Here is a 16,174-nt window from a genome sequence, read left to right as displayed (position 1 = left end):
GCAAACGAAACCATGAATGAAGCCATGCGCCCGCGCCTGTAACCGAGTATACATCCTTCCATCGGAGCGTATGAAGGCGCGTTCATTGTTGTGTTTGTGCCATTTGCTTCCAATGACCGCTCGAGACACAGGTTTCGTGCACTGGCGCATTTGACGCTACTTGCAAGATAAACGCAAACACATCGAGGGGCTTCATGTCTCTGCAGCCACCGCGCAAGACACGTGCCACGGGAGGGTGTTCCGCCACCATTCGCTTCCAAGGATGGGCCGCTCATTTCAGTGCTGCGCCTCCATTTGCTGCCGAGGGTCACTCGAGATACGGGCATCGTGCTCTGGCGTGTTTTATGCTACTTGGAAAACAAACGCAAACATATACAGAAACTTTAGACGGATGTATATCCCCTTGATAAAGGCGTTTTTTTTTTTGGTCAAGTGCCACCAACCATTGTGGTGGAAACACGCCAGACACGTGCCACGAGCGGCCCTTCGCTCCAAAGGGCCGCTCAATTCAGCGCTGCGCCGCCATTTGATTCCAAGGGCCGCACGAGACCCGTGTCTCGTGCACTGGCGCATTTCACGTTACTTGCAAGTTGCACTGTTTGCACTTGCAAACAGTGCAACTAAAGCCCCTCACTCTGTTCGCACTTGCAAACAGAGTGAGGGGCTTTAGTAGTGTGAACATAGCATTAGCTAGAATAAACGGATGTCCACCTGCTTTGATCCTGATCACGATCATGAGCAGATTACGGGAGCGGCTTGCACGAGGAGCTGGCACAAGAGGCACTCCGGCACCTCGTCACTTCGTCACACAAATGCGTCCTAATAGACCGATCTCACCAGCCAGTTTGACTACGCCACCGCTGCCGCAATGCATCGAGGGAACTTTAGTCTTTCTGCACGTGCGACAACCCCGCTGGAGCTCTGCGCGTGTGGAGCAAGATACAGCACGAGCCCTCTCGTGCATTGCCTTTTGCCTACTGTGAACTAAAGTTATGGCGGCGCCACGCATGCGCCAAACGCTTGGTGAGATCGGTCTATTCGACACGCTCGAGCGTTTTTGTTTTGTTTCTTGTGCGTTTCCGAACCACCCTCCTTGCGCACGTTATTTGAGTGGTTACGTTAGCGCACCTCGCACTTAAAATCTTTCGAATATTAATTTTTACAGTTGTTTTCAATGACGTTCGTCTAGTTAATTATTAGTCAAAGCATACGTTGATTTGCAATAAATAAAAAAAAGTGCCATTCTTGGGAGCCGCAGGTTCGCTATCCGCACATACTTTCTGGAAAAAGTGGCTGCCCTATTGGAAAGACCAGTTTAAACTGGCAACCAGTTCAAACTGGTACCAGGTTCAAACTTGGATATTGCTCCAGTTTGACCAGTTTGATACTGGTTGAACTGGTCACACTGGTTGACTGGTCATGGTGGTTGAACTGGTCATACTGGTTGAACTGGTCATGGTGGTTGAACTGGTCATAGTGGTTGAACTGGTAACCAGTGGCTTATTGCCACTGGTTAAATTGGTTGAACTCTACAAACAAACTGTGCATACTGGTCTTACTGTGAAACTGTGCATACAGGTCTGACTGTGAAAATGTGTATACTGCTAATACTGTACCACTGCGTATACTGGTTCACTCCAAGCAGTTAAACCAGTTAAACTGGTAATATCGACAACACAGGTCGTAAACGGATAAAATTCACTTTTTTTTCACAAAAAATACACATACTTCAGACCACAAAAATAAACATAAAAACACATTTACAATTTAAAAAAATTGTCATGATATTATTCATTATAGTCCCAGCCGGTCGGCGAAATTTTCCCCATCTTCTGGAGTGTCGGGGTCCCGGTGGTGGATAACATAGTACCTCAAGGCATCTGAAATAAGAATAAACATAAGAAATTAGAGCCATGGCAGATTTATTCGCACCCGTCTGTTCTAAAACGGTATGTATAACTAATGCCACGAATAAAAAATATGCAGTATCATAAACAGTATGAGAGGGAATATGGAAGCGTGCGCCAACCGTAGATGTGGTGCTAGTCTAGCGGCAATTAAGTATAAACCTCATGTAAGCGATTTGGCGAGCGACAAGAGAAGCGACGACGATCCGCTTCGCTGTCGCTCGGTCACTCGCGCGACGAGACAAACCGCATGAAAGCGACGGCATCAAGCGACCAAGGCATGAGCGACGATTTCTAGAAATCCAAAAACCGAGCGACGCGACGACCGACCGTGGGAAATCTCCGTCGCTCGTCGCTGATTCTCGTCACTGTCACCGTCGTTCGCTTAATCGCTTAGATGCGGTTCAGCCTTTACGCAAAGCAACGCCCAGGAGCGAAAAGATCCTGTTGTTACCCCTTCCTGCCTCCCCAGTCTGTCGTCCGCTACGCAACTCGCGACCACTATGGTAGAATATCTCTGAAGCTGCATACACACTGGCGGTTGTATTACTAGCATAGCTGTTCCAAATCGGGTAGCTGAAACGTTCAGTTTCACATGCATCTAATTATGAAAAGGAATCCAAATGGTCGAGCCTGCTTACCATGGCTCGCTGGCGCGGAGGCAGAGGCAGCCATTGCCAGCGCCGCAATGAGGACGGAGCGAATTCCAAACACGCCGTTCTGGGACGCAGCCATTTCGCCCGCGAGCGAGTGGAACTCAGGTGGAGGACGTCGTCAGCCACAGGAACCATCGGCAGAGGCAGCACTCAAGGCTCTTGCTAACTATCTTATACAAACACAGCTTGAAGACAACTTGTAACCTCCCCAAGCAGAACAGCGGCCCCAAACAACAAAGATCCAACCGGCCCAACGTGCGCCCAACAGTCGCGCCAGATCCGTTTGTTTTTTTTGTTTTTTTTTGGTTGAACTTGCCGGAGCTGTCGTTGACGCCGACTGGCGCTTCGAGCGGGCGCGAGGGCCGCGCTGATTGGCCCGCGCGCTCCCTGTCCTGGCACGTGAGCACCTCTCCCTTTTGCAAGGCACCCAGGGCACCGGCGCATTTCAGGGGCCTGACTCATACTGCCACATTTTCCCGCGCTTCTCCAACATCACAATAGAGGCCCCCTGCCTCGGCCTCGGGCACTTGCGCTGGATCCTGGAAGCGGCTTCTCGGTGCAGGCCAGGGTGGATAAAGGCCGTGGTAAAAAGCGGGAAAAGTATGAAGTCCAAGTGGGAACGATTGAAATCATGGCGTTTTTTTCATATTTCGGACCTCGAGAAAAGGGTTCACGTTACAATCGACGGCGCGTTATATTATATTCACCCGCATAAAGCATGGTGCAGCAGTTATTAACGTTTTTATCTCAAGTTTTGTAGAATTTAAACTGGTTTAACCTATTTTTGGGAAAAAAATATTAAAAAAAAACCTTTAAGAATATTGAAGTATGTTGGCTCTTACTTTTTTGGATTGATGAAGTGTTCTCTAGCTAAATAAATAAAGCTGACCTTTCGTGTGGGCATTAATATGCCATGAATTCAGTTGCAAATGAATTAATTGTTTGTAGTACCATGTCGCCCTGTGACAATCGCGAGATCGTAGAACATATATGACAAATAAATAGCTTGAACACTGTTAACAGAACCTTTTGTTGCGATTTTATTTTGCCCAGTGAAGGTTGCGAATGCCTCTGCGCTATCCAATTCGCACACCCCTACAAATAAAGTGAAAAAGAGGGGTCAATCTGGTAACCAGTTAGGCCAATCTGGTGACCAGTTTGGTCAATCTGGTTACCTGTTGGACCAGTTTGGCCAGTCTGGTGACCAGTTTGGTCAATCTGGTTACCAGTTGGACCAGTTCGGCCAGTCTGAGGACCAGTTTGGCCAATCTGGTGACCAGTTTGGTCAATCTGGTTGCCAATTCAGCCAGTGTGGTGACCAGTTAGGTCAATATGGTGACCAGTTAGGCCAATCTGGTGACCAGTTCGAAGGCAATCTGGTGACCAGTTAGATCAATATGGTTACCAGTTAGACCAGTCTGACTACCAGTTCCACCAGTTTGATTTCCAGTTAGACCAGTCTGACCAGTCCAAATACCAGTTTGACCAGTTTAAATACCAGTATGACCAGTTAGATTTCCAAACTGGTCTTTCCAATAGGGTGGGTAACGTCAATGCTTTAGCCTGCCTCTTTTTAAATCCGAAAGCGTTAATTATCTCATGGAGCCAACCGGCGTTATCAGCTTTTGAAGCGGCGCCAAACGGCAACTAAATTTCCCTGTGCTATGAGCGAAGCCTGTATTCTGTAGCAGTGAATTGATAGATAAACTCCCACTGGCTGGCGCGCGCCATAGTTTCAAGGAATGCCACCCCACAGAGAAGCCCTCTCCCTGACTCAGCGCCACGGTCGCCGGTAAGAGGGAGAGGGTGGCCGGGCTGTGCAGAGCGGCCGGCCGCTCGAGCTCCTCCTGGTTCCCGCTAGCCTCGCATAGCTTTTGGGATGGCCTAAAGATTTCGAATGAGATTCTGCTCGCTATTGTCAGTCATAGGTCCCTCGTGCTGGAAAATAATTGTAGACGAAAACTGCGGGGCTCGATGTCGAAACTGATCATTTCAAGCAGAAGTGGATCATGTAAATCAGATATAACAAGTCGGCGTTTTCTACCAGTTACAATGTTCAGCACCACCTTTGTATTTACTGTTTACACTGAGTCAATTCAGCCTAAACATCCATTAAGTTTATGAGTTTTTAGAGGCTTATGACTATTTTATTTCGCAATTATCGTGACGACAGCGTGCATATACCTTCATGTGGTCTACGGTTTGTTGTCATTCGAAGAGAGAAGACGGTCTAGATTGTTTTGCCCTTTGAACGTCAACGTGCAGACGGCCAAAGGAACGTGAAGACACACTGAACTTTGAACGATCCGGACCGCTTGGCGGTTCTCCCGTGTACATGTTGTAAAAATAAAAACAAAATATTACGACAACAATGTGCGTGAGTTAGTAATAATAATAATCCTTACTTCCAGACATACATGTGTCTGAGGGGGTGTGGCAAAAAATACAAAAGGAAATTCGGCACAGACACTTAAGATTGCTTACGTGTGAGAATGCGAAAGGCATTCTAGTCCCTTTGGTGAAAAGTTTTCTATTTATTTTTTAGACATGCGTTATTTTTGCCGATTCGGTGTGTGACGCGCGGGAGACAGCGCGCTCATTTTATACACTCATGAAGTGGCGCCACCTTCTCCCCATTGGCTGCGCCGTCACGTGCCAAATGACGCACGCACTTAGCCACACCTTTAGTCAGCCAGATGGCTGCGACGTGATGTGTACAATGACGCAAGAAATAGGCACACCTCAGTCAGCCAGGACCGTGGAGCCACCGTGGAACCTTCGTGAAAATTGTGTCGTCAATCCGAGCATTTCTAACGTGTTTTTACTCTTTGCGCCGTCGGCCATTTTTGGTACCATCACTTGGTCATGCCGCCGACGATGCCGGCGGATTTTCAGGTAGTGGGGCAAATATTCTTTTCGCATTAAAAAGTCTTCTGACCTGGCCATCAGCGCCTTTTTACAGTATTCAACGGTGTACGGGACCAGTGTCAGCATAAAAAGCAATTATGCCTAAAATAATCAAATTGACATTAGCTAAGCATCGTAGCCACAATAATTAATATCAACGTGATACTGCTTCATAGCGCACAAGATCAGACGCCGTGAAGCAGTATCACGAATAACCAACTCGCCCAAGCTGAAGTTCTGATTAATATAAACGTCATCAAATGTTTCAAATAGAAATCATTCACAAAGACATCATCGATATCACATTCAATAACATACAATGCCAGAACTAATGAAAAATTCTTCATTTCTGTCGCATTCAAACAGAATATATATATATATATATATAGATTGTGACAGTAGGACATTGAGGTGCAACGAGCGGGACAAAAAGGAGGAAAAGAAGAAGTGGGTCGGAGACGGGCGAAGGACGAAGTGGCACCAGCGGGAAAAAAGCGATCTGTAACATTTTGGTGTCAGAAGTGGGATCTGCGAAAAGAAAATGCCCTTCACACGACAACAAGCGCAGTCTGGCGAACCTTCCCCTTCTCCCGAGGACACCAGCAACACTGAAGGTCCAGTTACCTACGCCCAACTGAGGGATCTGTTCGTGGAACAGAGACAGGGCTTCGAATCAACGATGGCGGCTATGGTCCAGGCGCAGGTGCAACCCGTTACGTCTGCACAAGAAGACCTTCGACAAAGAATCATAGCGCTAGAGGAAAGGAGAGACTCGGAGAATCGGACCGACTCAGCAACGGTACGCACAGTTCCTGCCACCTCGAATCCCCTTCGTTTGAAACTGAAGCCCTTCGATGGTAGCGTGCCACTTGACCTTTACCTCGAGCAAGCTAATATTGTTGCTCAAGCAAACCAATGGTCCGAAGATGAAACAACTTACGCTCTTGCGGCACAACTACAGGGACCAGCCATCGCGATACTGGCCCAACTTCAAGTAAGAGCTCTAACCTACCAAACGTTGGTAGCGGCACTTGAAGACCGCTTTGGTGACAAACATCTACAACACGTCCGCTATGGCGAGTTACGTTGCCGCCGACAACAGCCGGGGGAGACACTCCAAGCCCTGGCAACGGAAGTTGAGTGCCTAGCGCGAAAATCATTTGTGGGAGTTTCCGCCGACACTTTTCACCTTCTCAGCACTCCTGCCTTCGTCGACGCCATTGCGGACACTGAAGTTCAAAAATTTGTTCGACTTGGAGGGCCAAAAACAGTTCAAGAGGCTTTGGCTAAGGCGTTGGAGATCTCAGCCATTCAAAAGGCAACAGCAAACGCCCAGGCTTCTTGCCCGGCACAGTTACAGCCAACTACTCATCTGGAGCACGCCAGAAACCTGAAGGTCACCAACGAGTAAACACCAAGAGGCGCTGTTTTCAATGCGGGCGACAAGGACACTTGGCTGCAGAGTGTTACCGCGCGTCGGGAAATGGATATCCCGGTCCACAGGGGCGGGATCGGGTATATAGGACCAAGTCCCCCTCGTTTCTCTTTCAAAGAGTTTTACTGGTCTTCCAACTACCAAATTGGAGATTCAAGGGATTGGAATACAAGAAAGTCTCCTCGATACTGGAGCAGCGGTTAACATGATCGACGCGACGCTTGTACCGGCTGATTGTAATGTCTCCCGGATTGCTCCACAACTTTTTACAGCCAACGGCGTCAAAGTTCACACCGGTGGACAAGTGAAGTTACTGGTCACTGCGCTCGGTGAGACGTCGTTAGTGGACTTCGTAATTTTGTCGAATTCCGTCTCTCCGATCATTCTGGGTTATGAGTGGTGCTAGAAAAACGGATTTTTTAAGTTGAACCCCGAACAGAACAAGGCCACCAAAACCCCGCGTCCACCCATGAAAACATTACACGCCAGCATTCCACGATACGAAAGTATTTTGGTGTGGCTTGTGTACCTCGTTCGCTCATTTTCCTTCGTCGCCGTGGAAAAGTGGCACCTATTTCTAAAGTTTTTTCCCAATATACCACCATCATATGTGCTCAAGTACAGCTATCGGATGAGTTAAACGTATGCGTTAAAGACTCTGCTACAATACCTGCCGAGACTGCTTCAATGATACGCCTGACTGTAAACAACAAAAAGGTTTACGGTGAAGCTGTTTTCGACTCGTGGCTCTGTGCGAAACCAGGGAAAGAACTAGCTGCACCCCGGACACTCGTGGCTTGTACTAATGGAGAATTCGTCGCTCTTGTCGTTAATCTAGGTGCCAACGACATCACTCTCAATCCAGGGAAACAGATTGGTGTACTCCAACCGTTGGCGAAGGACAAGATCTCAATACTTGCCAGTATTTCTCTAGAGTCAGATAACGAGTGCCATTTTTACAGTCAGGATAATGCTTTACCGTGGGAACAATTTAAGTTTGGACCAGAATTGAGTTGCGAGCAGAAAACGAAAATCAAGAGGGTATTGTTGTCACATCGAAACTGCATCGCCCTGAGTTCGGACGAACTTGGATGCACACCGTATGCGACACATACCATTGACACCGGTGACAGCCGACCAATACATCAGCCACTACGCCGCCTAGCCCCAACAGAGCGTGAAACCATCAAACAGCAAGTGACTGAGATGCTCGACCACGGTGTGGTGAGTCCGTCAACGAGCCCATGGTCATCACCAGTGGTGTTAGTGAGAAAGAAAGATGGCACTGTGCGGTTTTGTGTAGATTACAGAAAACTTAATAGTACAACCAAGCTCGATGTCTACCCTCTTCCACGTCTTGATGATACCCTTGACCGACTGCAGGGAGCGGAATACTTTACAACATTGGATTTGATGTCGGGATACTGGCAGGTGCCACTCGATAAAAGGGACGCTGAAAAGTCAGCCTTCATCACACCAGATGGTCTCTACCAATTCAACCGTCTTCCCTTTGGCCTTTGCAATGCCCCAGCGACATTTTAAAGACTCATGGACCGAGTTTTGGGCAATCTGAAGTGGACAATGGCGCTGGTGTATTTGGACGACGTTGTAATCTACGCAAACACTTTTGAAGAACATCTTCGAAGACTCTCACTCGTACTTGACGCCATAAGTGATGCCAACCTTCGTCTGAAGCCCCAAAAGTGTTTTTTCGGCTTAAAAGAGATCACATACTTGGGACATGTGGTAAACAAAAACGACGTTAAACCTGATCCCTCGAAGCTTGAGGCTTTGTTTGAATATCCGACGCAAACAACTATCAAAGACGTCAGAAGTTTTTTGGGATTTGCGTCATATTTCCGCCGTTTTATTGTTAGCTTTGCTACCCGCGCTGCCCCCTTGAATTACTTACTCCGGAAGAACGTACCATGGCGATGGTGCAACGAAGAGGAGTCCTCGTTTCAAGACCTAAAAATGGCCCTTCTAAACGCCCCAGTGCTTGCTCACTTCGACCCATCCTTGTCAAAGACAATTCTCTACACGGATGCTAGCGGACAAGGACTTGGAGCTGTACTACTTCAAGAGTTTCCAGACGGTACTCAAAGAGTAATTTCGTACGCAAGTCGCAGGCTTACACAACAAGAAGAGAGGAATCATTCATCTGAATTAGAATGTCTGGCCCTTGTCTGGTCGGTGCAGAAATTTCGCCCTTACATTTATGGCCGCCATTTTACTGTTGTGACGAATAATTCAGCATTGACCTGGCTTCAGAGCAAACGAGACTTGACGGCCAAACTGGCACGCTGGGCGATTCTACTGCAAGAGTATGATTTTGAAGTCAAACATCGTAACGGACGTAGTCATCAGGACGCTGAGTTTCTATCCCGCAACCCCCTAGACAAGGTCCCTGGGGCTCCGGAGTGTGACACTTGTTTTTGTGGTGCGACTTTCGACCTACGTCACAGTCAATGTCAAGATAACGAAGTACAAGATATTGTACAGCGCCTCGCATTATCCGGTTCGACAGACATTTTACGGCGACTGCGTCGAGCATACCGAGTGGAAAATGGCCTACTCTGTCACAGAAATCCCGGTCAACAACAATGGCTACCGGTGATTCCAGCTTCTCTGAGGGCTACCATGTTGAATCTCTGCCATGATGACCCCACAGCGGGTCACCTCGGTCGAGATGACCCGCTGTGGCCAAACTTTCCGAACGCTATTGGTGGCACGGATTCCGGAAAGATGTTTCCAGGTATGTCGCTTCCTGTGAATCATGTCAAAGGAGAAAATTTCCCAGTATTTCACCTTTCACCGAGAGTCATCCAACTCAACCACCGCAAGCTGCTTTCGAACTTATTGGACTTGATCATTTAGGACCATTTCCGAAATCACAAAAGGGTAACCGTTTCATTACTGTTGCTGTTGACCACCTTACAAAGTGGATTGAGCTACGTGCCGTGGCTACAACGTCAGCGAATCACATTGTGGAGTTTTTACGTGAGCAAATAGTACTTCGCCACGGCGTACCCCGCACCGTACTCACTGACCGGGGAACTCCATTCAGCTCTCGTATTTTTAAACACGAGATGGTAACTCATGGAATACACCACGCCCAGTCAGCACCCTACCATCCCCAAACCAACGGACTCGTTGAGCGTGCTAATCGAACTATCGCCGATATATTGTAGGCTTATGTTAATGCTTCGCATGACAATTGGGATGTGTACGTACCATACGCATCGTTTGCTTTGAACACGTCGCAACAAGCAAGTACCACGACGACCCCTTTTAAACTGGTGTACGGTAGAACTCCGGTTCTGCCGCAGGAATCAACGTTATCCACCACGTGGAACCATAGAAGGCAAGAAATGAGCGATCATTTTGAGGACAGACTCAATGAGGCTCGCCGCCGGGCTCGCGTCGCAATAACCAGAGCCCAGCAGCGGATGCTAACCAATCACCGACAGGATGACCGAATGTCCCCCATCGTGCCAGGGGACCTTGTTCTTGTACGCCGTCCCGTTAGAAGGAAAGGAAAGGCAACCAAGCTTTCTTCCAAAATACAAAGGACCCTGTGAAGTGCTTCGACAAACAGGACCCGTGAGCTACCGGCTACGAGACCTCAATGCATCTCGAGAAGCATCCCGGACTTTCCCGGCTCACCGCAGTCAACTGAAGCTGTACGTGTCAAGACATACATTCAGTCAAGACCAGCATAGGACACAGACTGCCGAGGACGGACAGCCAACCAGGAGGGGGCAAAATGTGACAGTAGGACATTGAGGTGCAACGAGCGGGACAAAAAGGAGGAAAAGAAGAAAAAGTGGGTCGGAGACGGGCGAAGGACGAAGTGGCAGCAGCGGGAAAAAAGCGATCTGTAACAATATATATATATATATATATATATATATACCGGGTGTCCATTTTTAATTCGAAGAGATTTATTTGAAAAAAAAACCGTGAAAGTTACACTTCTGCTGCTTGTGGAGGTGAGTTATACGGCCAGGCGGACATATTATAGGGGGGTAATCGTAACGATCAGTTGGCTAATTAACTAGAATTTGATAATTAACTTTTTAATTAATGAAAATAGACATATTGTTCCAATTAGACTTGCTCAGCGTCATTGAAAATCACTAAATCAGTCATTTTCAGAAAGACTTTGAGCGCCTGAGAAGCGTAGTAGTGCACTTAAGTTACCACTCGTGGAGCAGGTACAAAGCTAGCGGGTGCGGTAAGGCGCCCGCGCGATTTTTTCGTCTCTTATCTAGCCCCAGCCTTGTACCTGCTCCACGAGTCGTTATTTTAGTGCACTACTACGCTTCTCACGCGCTCAAAGTCTTTCTGAAAATGACTGCTTTAGTGGTTTTCGGTGACGCTGTGCAAGTTTCTAATTGGAACCATATGTCTATTTTCATTATTTAAAAAGAAAATTAACGAATTTTAATTAATTAGTCAACTGATTGTTACGATTAACCACCTATAATATGTCCCCCTGGCCGTATAACTCACCTGCACAAACCGTATCAGTGCATCTTTTACGGATTTTTTAAAATAAATCTGTTCGAATTAAAAATGAACACCCGGTGTATATATATGTATATATATATATATATATATATATATATATATATATATATATATATATATATATATATATATATATATATAAAGATACATGTTAGATACTGGGATATCTTTTCAACATCAAATTATTAATAGACTTAACAATGAATGAAAAATATCAAAAATCACTATTTCAACCATGTGTTAAGTGATGCGTCCTAAACCTAAATACAACTGATAATATTATCTCATGTCGGCCTCTCGCTTTTTGTGCTTTTTGTACTTTTTTGTACGTTTGTACTTTTTTCTCAAATGCATTTGTACCCCTCCCTCGCAATAATGCCTTTGTAAGGCGATGCGAGGTATTCTGAATAAATAAATAAATAAAAAACACTTTGAAATCTGCTACCCACTCGCCTGACAAATTTTAAGTTTAGGTCACTGGAGCTAAAAAATGCACTTTTACTCTTTTCTTGATCATGCAGAATCTTCGACTTCGGCGTACTATTTCAACAATATCGGGGCGGTTATTTATAAGGTCAGATAATTGGTAATCAAGTTCAATCAAACTACCATCAAAATGATGAGTTACAAAGAACGCCCTTCTGAACACCCGTCTTGAAAAAAAAAAAGACTGCTATTGCTTGTTTTTCCTAGATTAAAATGCAGTCAAAAACTATTAGATACACAAGCACAAACACGCATACTAAAAGCGCAAGGCCATGGTGCATGGTTTGTGCTTGATTACTTTGACCGGGGACAAACAACGCACTATAAGACGTTGAGCTCCGTGACATAGTGTTTTCTGGCTCTGCTTGATTGGCCTCATCGACCTGTTATGTCGGCTGCGCTCTAATTTAAAGTGAAAATGAATTTAAATGTTTATGTCGTGCAAAAGCTCTTTCGGTCACGAAATGCTGACGAGGCATGATTTATGTGTGTTCTGTAACGTTTGATAACATTCTTCACCGATTGATTGACTACGTTTTTAATTTTTGAATAGTTAAAACGATAGCTACTGGCTCGTGATCCTCTAACGAAATCGCTTTGCCAACCTTGCAGCGCGGAACAAAGCCAGTGTCAAAGAACAAATTTTGACCAGCTAGGCACTCTCGATCGGGTCGATGAGCTAGCTGGACTCCGCTTCTGTGCGAGCTGGGCACTGCTGGCACCACTGTCACGTTTGCTGGCATTTGTGTCAGCGGGAGCACGCACTGAACGCTGAAGGTGCACGGGCGAGCAGCAGAAAGGAGGAAATTAAGAGCAGAAAAGGAACATCACTGCCACGAGCCTGTTTTCTTGCCACACTAGGGTGCCTACATGTCTGTCTGTCTCAGGGTGAAGACATCCATTGTTACCCTGAATGTGCCAGCGCGTGACGCCCTCGCGCACTTGGTGCGTGACTTGGGCGGTAAAATGGCGTCTATGCATTAGCCAAAGCTACGCGCTCGTGCTGAGTGACACCGGATTGCGCGCACTTCAAAATGCATAGAAAGAACGATTGGGTGGAAAAATGGCCGAGATGTCACCACTCAAGCAAAAGCGCGCGTGTGTATGAAGGCACTCTATGCCACACAGATCAGTGCCGCCATCTAGTGGTTGAACTTGGCTTGTTCAAGATGGCCGCCGTGGGACCGCCGCCTTAAGGAGTGGGGTTGCATTTGTTTCAAGATTCTAGTTGCTTGAATGATGAATTAGACAGCCATCTAAGAAGAGTCTGATCATACACTGGAAGTTAGTGTGGACTATTGATGCCCATCGCAAAGGTCAAGAGCCTACTAATTCCCAAGGAACGTCGGATGCAGTATTTTATGTACTGATCGATCAAAAACGTGAAGACTTGATGTGTTCTAAGTTCCAAGAGGATAAATGAACTGCTCTTTAACGTTAGAAATGAACTTTTTTTTTTTTTAAATGATTTGTTCGAATGTTTTGTGAAAGTTTACGAGAACGCCATTTAAAGAAATGGTAGCTTTTTCAAAATAACAGCAGAAAAGTACTGAGATCGAATGCAAGCTACCGCTATGAATCCAAGTTATATCAAAAGTTTGAGAACGGCCAATTTGTAAACTCGTCGTTTAGTACGAAAAGTTAAAGATAAGGGCAGCTTCCTCGCTAAAAATTGCTGTGGTTATTAAGCAGTCTTGTACACGTTACTAAAAAAAAAGTAATCGATTACAATTACTATTACTCTTGGCTAAAAAGTATTCGATTAGATTACTTGATTACCCGACGGCAAAACTAATTGGACATTACTTAAAGAAGTAATCGTTACTTTTCCGATTACTTTATTGTGTGAAGACACATCTTTAGCGCTCATAACAATGAACTACTTCCAACTTATATTTCACATTTGCACAAGTATTGAAGAAGAAAAACTGGCTCCCTCTTCGTGGTCGTTGCATTTTCACAATGCGGACACAAGCATAGAATTTGTTTGAAGACGTTTAATAATTTGGGCGTTCGCCAGTGTGTGTGTATGTGTGTGTGTGTGTGTGGGTGGGGGGGGGGGGGGCGGAGGGGGTTCTAGATCTTGTTAAGCTTGAGAAGGGTTGTCGCTCAAAGTTTCCGTCGCTCATTTCATTAATCACATGTGGATTTGCTCGCATGTTATACAAAAGAGCAGCAGCTCCAGGATTTGAAACGGATCATGTGTAGTATCCATTAGCGGAAGAGATCGCCCCGACCACTTCTTAACTCGAAACATTGCTTGTCACAAAGACCAGGTAGGGGAAATGGGGAAATATTTCAACTGCCTTTGTTATATTTTGCATCCGCTCTAGGAATTCTTCGGTTCTGGTTCTCCTACGGGTTGCGAGTAGGTACCCTAAGCCGGATTTTGTAAATTTTTTTTCTGTGTGTGTGTGCGTGAGGGGGCTAGTTTGAACGAAGGACTCACAAAGCTACATTCTGCTTCCTCAAACTTCGCCCTGAATGGCCTTTCTCACAAACTGTGGCTTCCCTGGGGCTTCCCACTCCCAGTCCCAGCTCGAAAAAAAAAAAAAAAAAAAAAAAAGAACGGACATTTTACAGAAACTGTACATAGAAAGAGACTGACCTCGTTTCCTACAGCTCCGCAAAAATCTTTCGTTTTCCGTTCGAAAAAAAAAAAGAAGCAAATTTTATTTTTGTCATTTCATAAAACAAAAAGGCGTGTGCCCGGGGAGGGGGGGGGGGGGGGGTCGGGTCCCGTGGACAAATTGTAACGATTACAAGTAATTTTATTACTTCAGAAAGTAATCAGATTACTCTTTTGATTACTGCCTAATAAAAGTAATCAACTGATTACAAAGTTACTCCGAAAAGTAATCGATTACAAGTAATTTGATTACTTGTAATGCGTACGGTACAAGTCTGTTATTAAGTGACCCGGGGCTGAAACAACTTCCCTTAGGCCCTACACGCGACGTATGTGTTTAGCTTAGATTCTGAGACGTTCCAACCTTCAAGCGAAGCTAGAAAACAGCGAATATTTTAGACTAAACGTTTTATCGTAATATAGTTGATGAGTACAATACGTAAAGAACGCAGGATTATCCTCGCTAAAAATTGCTGTGCTTAAGCAGTTACTTACGTCTGAAAAAAGTTCTCCTAGGCTCTACATGCGACGCATGATTATTCGCATAGATTCTTAGACATTGCAACGCTCATGTAAAACTAGGAGAATGCGAAAATTATATGCTAAAAACACTAAAAGTTCTACCAGTCCTCGAACACGTCCGGAAATCCGAGCACCACTACGGTGATATAAGATATTGCCGCATGCGTGATCGAAAAAATACGCTTCTCGGTTCATCTAGAACATTTCCGTACACTTTTACACCGAGCGTAAATGATAAGGAGGCCAGAATGGCCCTGACTAGTCAGTCTCGCCTTAGCTCTTGGCGCCGAAATCGGTGAAGAGGGACGTCGCCGGCGATCTTCCGTTACTAGGTGATACGTTACGATGTTGCTCCCTGTAACCGCCCAATCCAGTGCGGACTTCGCTGCTATGCGCCCTATCGCCAAGCCTCTCGAAATATGCGCCCCGTGCCCATCTTTCGGCGCTTGCAAATGAAGTTTCCTAACCAGTTTCCACAGCCTGTCGGGCTGTAGCGCCATCCCGTGGCGACGTTACGAACTTTAGATATGTGTACTCTAAACCAGTCCAAGGTCATCGCATGTACAGTACCACGATATTAATGCTAACGTATTAAGAAATAAGAAACTCTTAAACAACTGATGTGCGTAACTGGACCCAAACCAGCCACTTGCTCACGTTACTGATGCTCTGCCGTAAGCCAACTTTTTCTACACTTACAGTTACGTTCAACAAATGCCAGGTTTGGAAAAGAGTTTTGTGCGCAGGTAATTTAAAAAACCATGGTTATATATGTGTGATGAGGTTGAGAGCTTCGGCCTTTTAGGGAAAATCCGCAATAAACTTCATCGAGCTTTTAACTTATATGACGACGGCTGCTACTGGCGCATACTTCTCCGCTTGGGGTGATTTCAGTCAAAGTTTCGTTGATCTGTGATGTTAGGTTTTTAAACCAACCGTTCCTGAAACAGTTCTTGAACAGATCCGGCGCAATTGGTCTTAGCAGGAGGCATCGCTCAACCACGAGAACGCGTAACCCTGAGTCATGCAAGGACACAAAACTAATCACCCACTTATATGTTTAATATTAAAGTTTCAGTCAAACTAATATTCGTAAGTA

General features: G+C 45.8%; 1 long non-coding RNA gene across 1 annotated transcript; it reads right to left on the bottom strand.

Annotated features, from left to right (window-relative positions):
- Nucleotides 1–1,759: 1,759 nt before the first annotated feature.
- LOC121834445 lies at nt 1,760–2,594 on the bottom strand. Its single transcript, XR_006077219.1, has 2 exons — nt 2,549–2,594; nt 1,760–1,880 (listed from the first exon to the last, which is right to left on the bottom strand). It is a non-coding gene; the product is annotated as an uncharacterized LOC121834445 (long non-coding RNA).
- Between the last annotated feature and the right edge of the window lie 13,580 nt (nt 2,595–16,174).

The sequence above is a fragment of the Ixodes scapularis genome, unplaced genomic scaffold (genome assembly GCF_016920785.2).
Source record: "Ixodes scapularis isolate PalLabHiFi unplaced genomic scaffold, ASM1692078v2 ptg001158l_1___fragment_3__unscaffolded, whole genome shotgun sequence".
NCBI classification, from domain to species: domain Eukaryota; kingdom Metazoa; phylum Arthropoda; class Arachnida; order Ixodida; family Ixodidae; genus Ixodes; species Ixodes scapularis.
The sequence above is the reverse complement of the archived record's forward strand: the minus strand, read 5'-3'. Positions and strand labels throughout refer to the sequence as shown.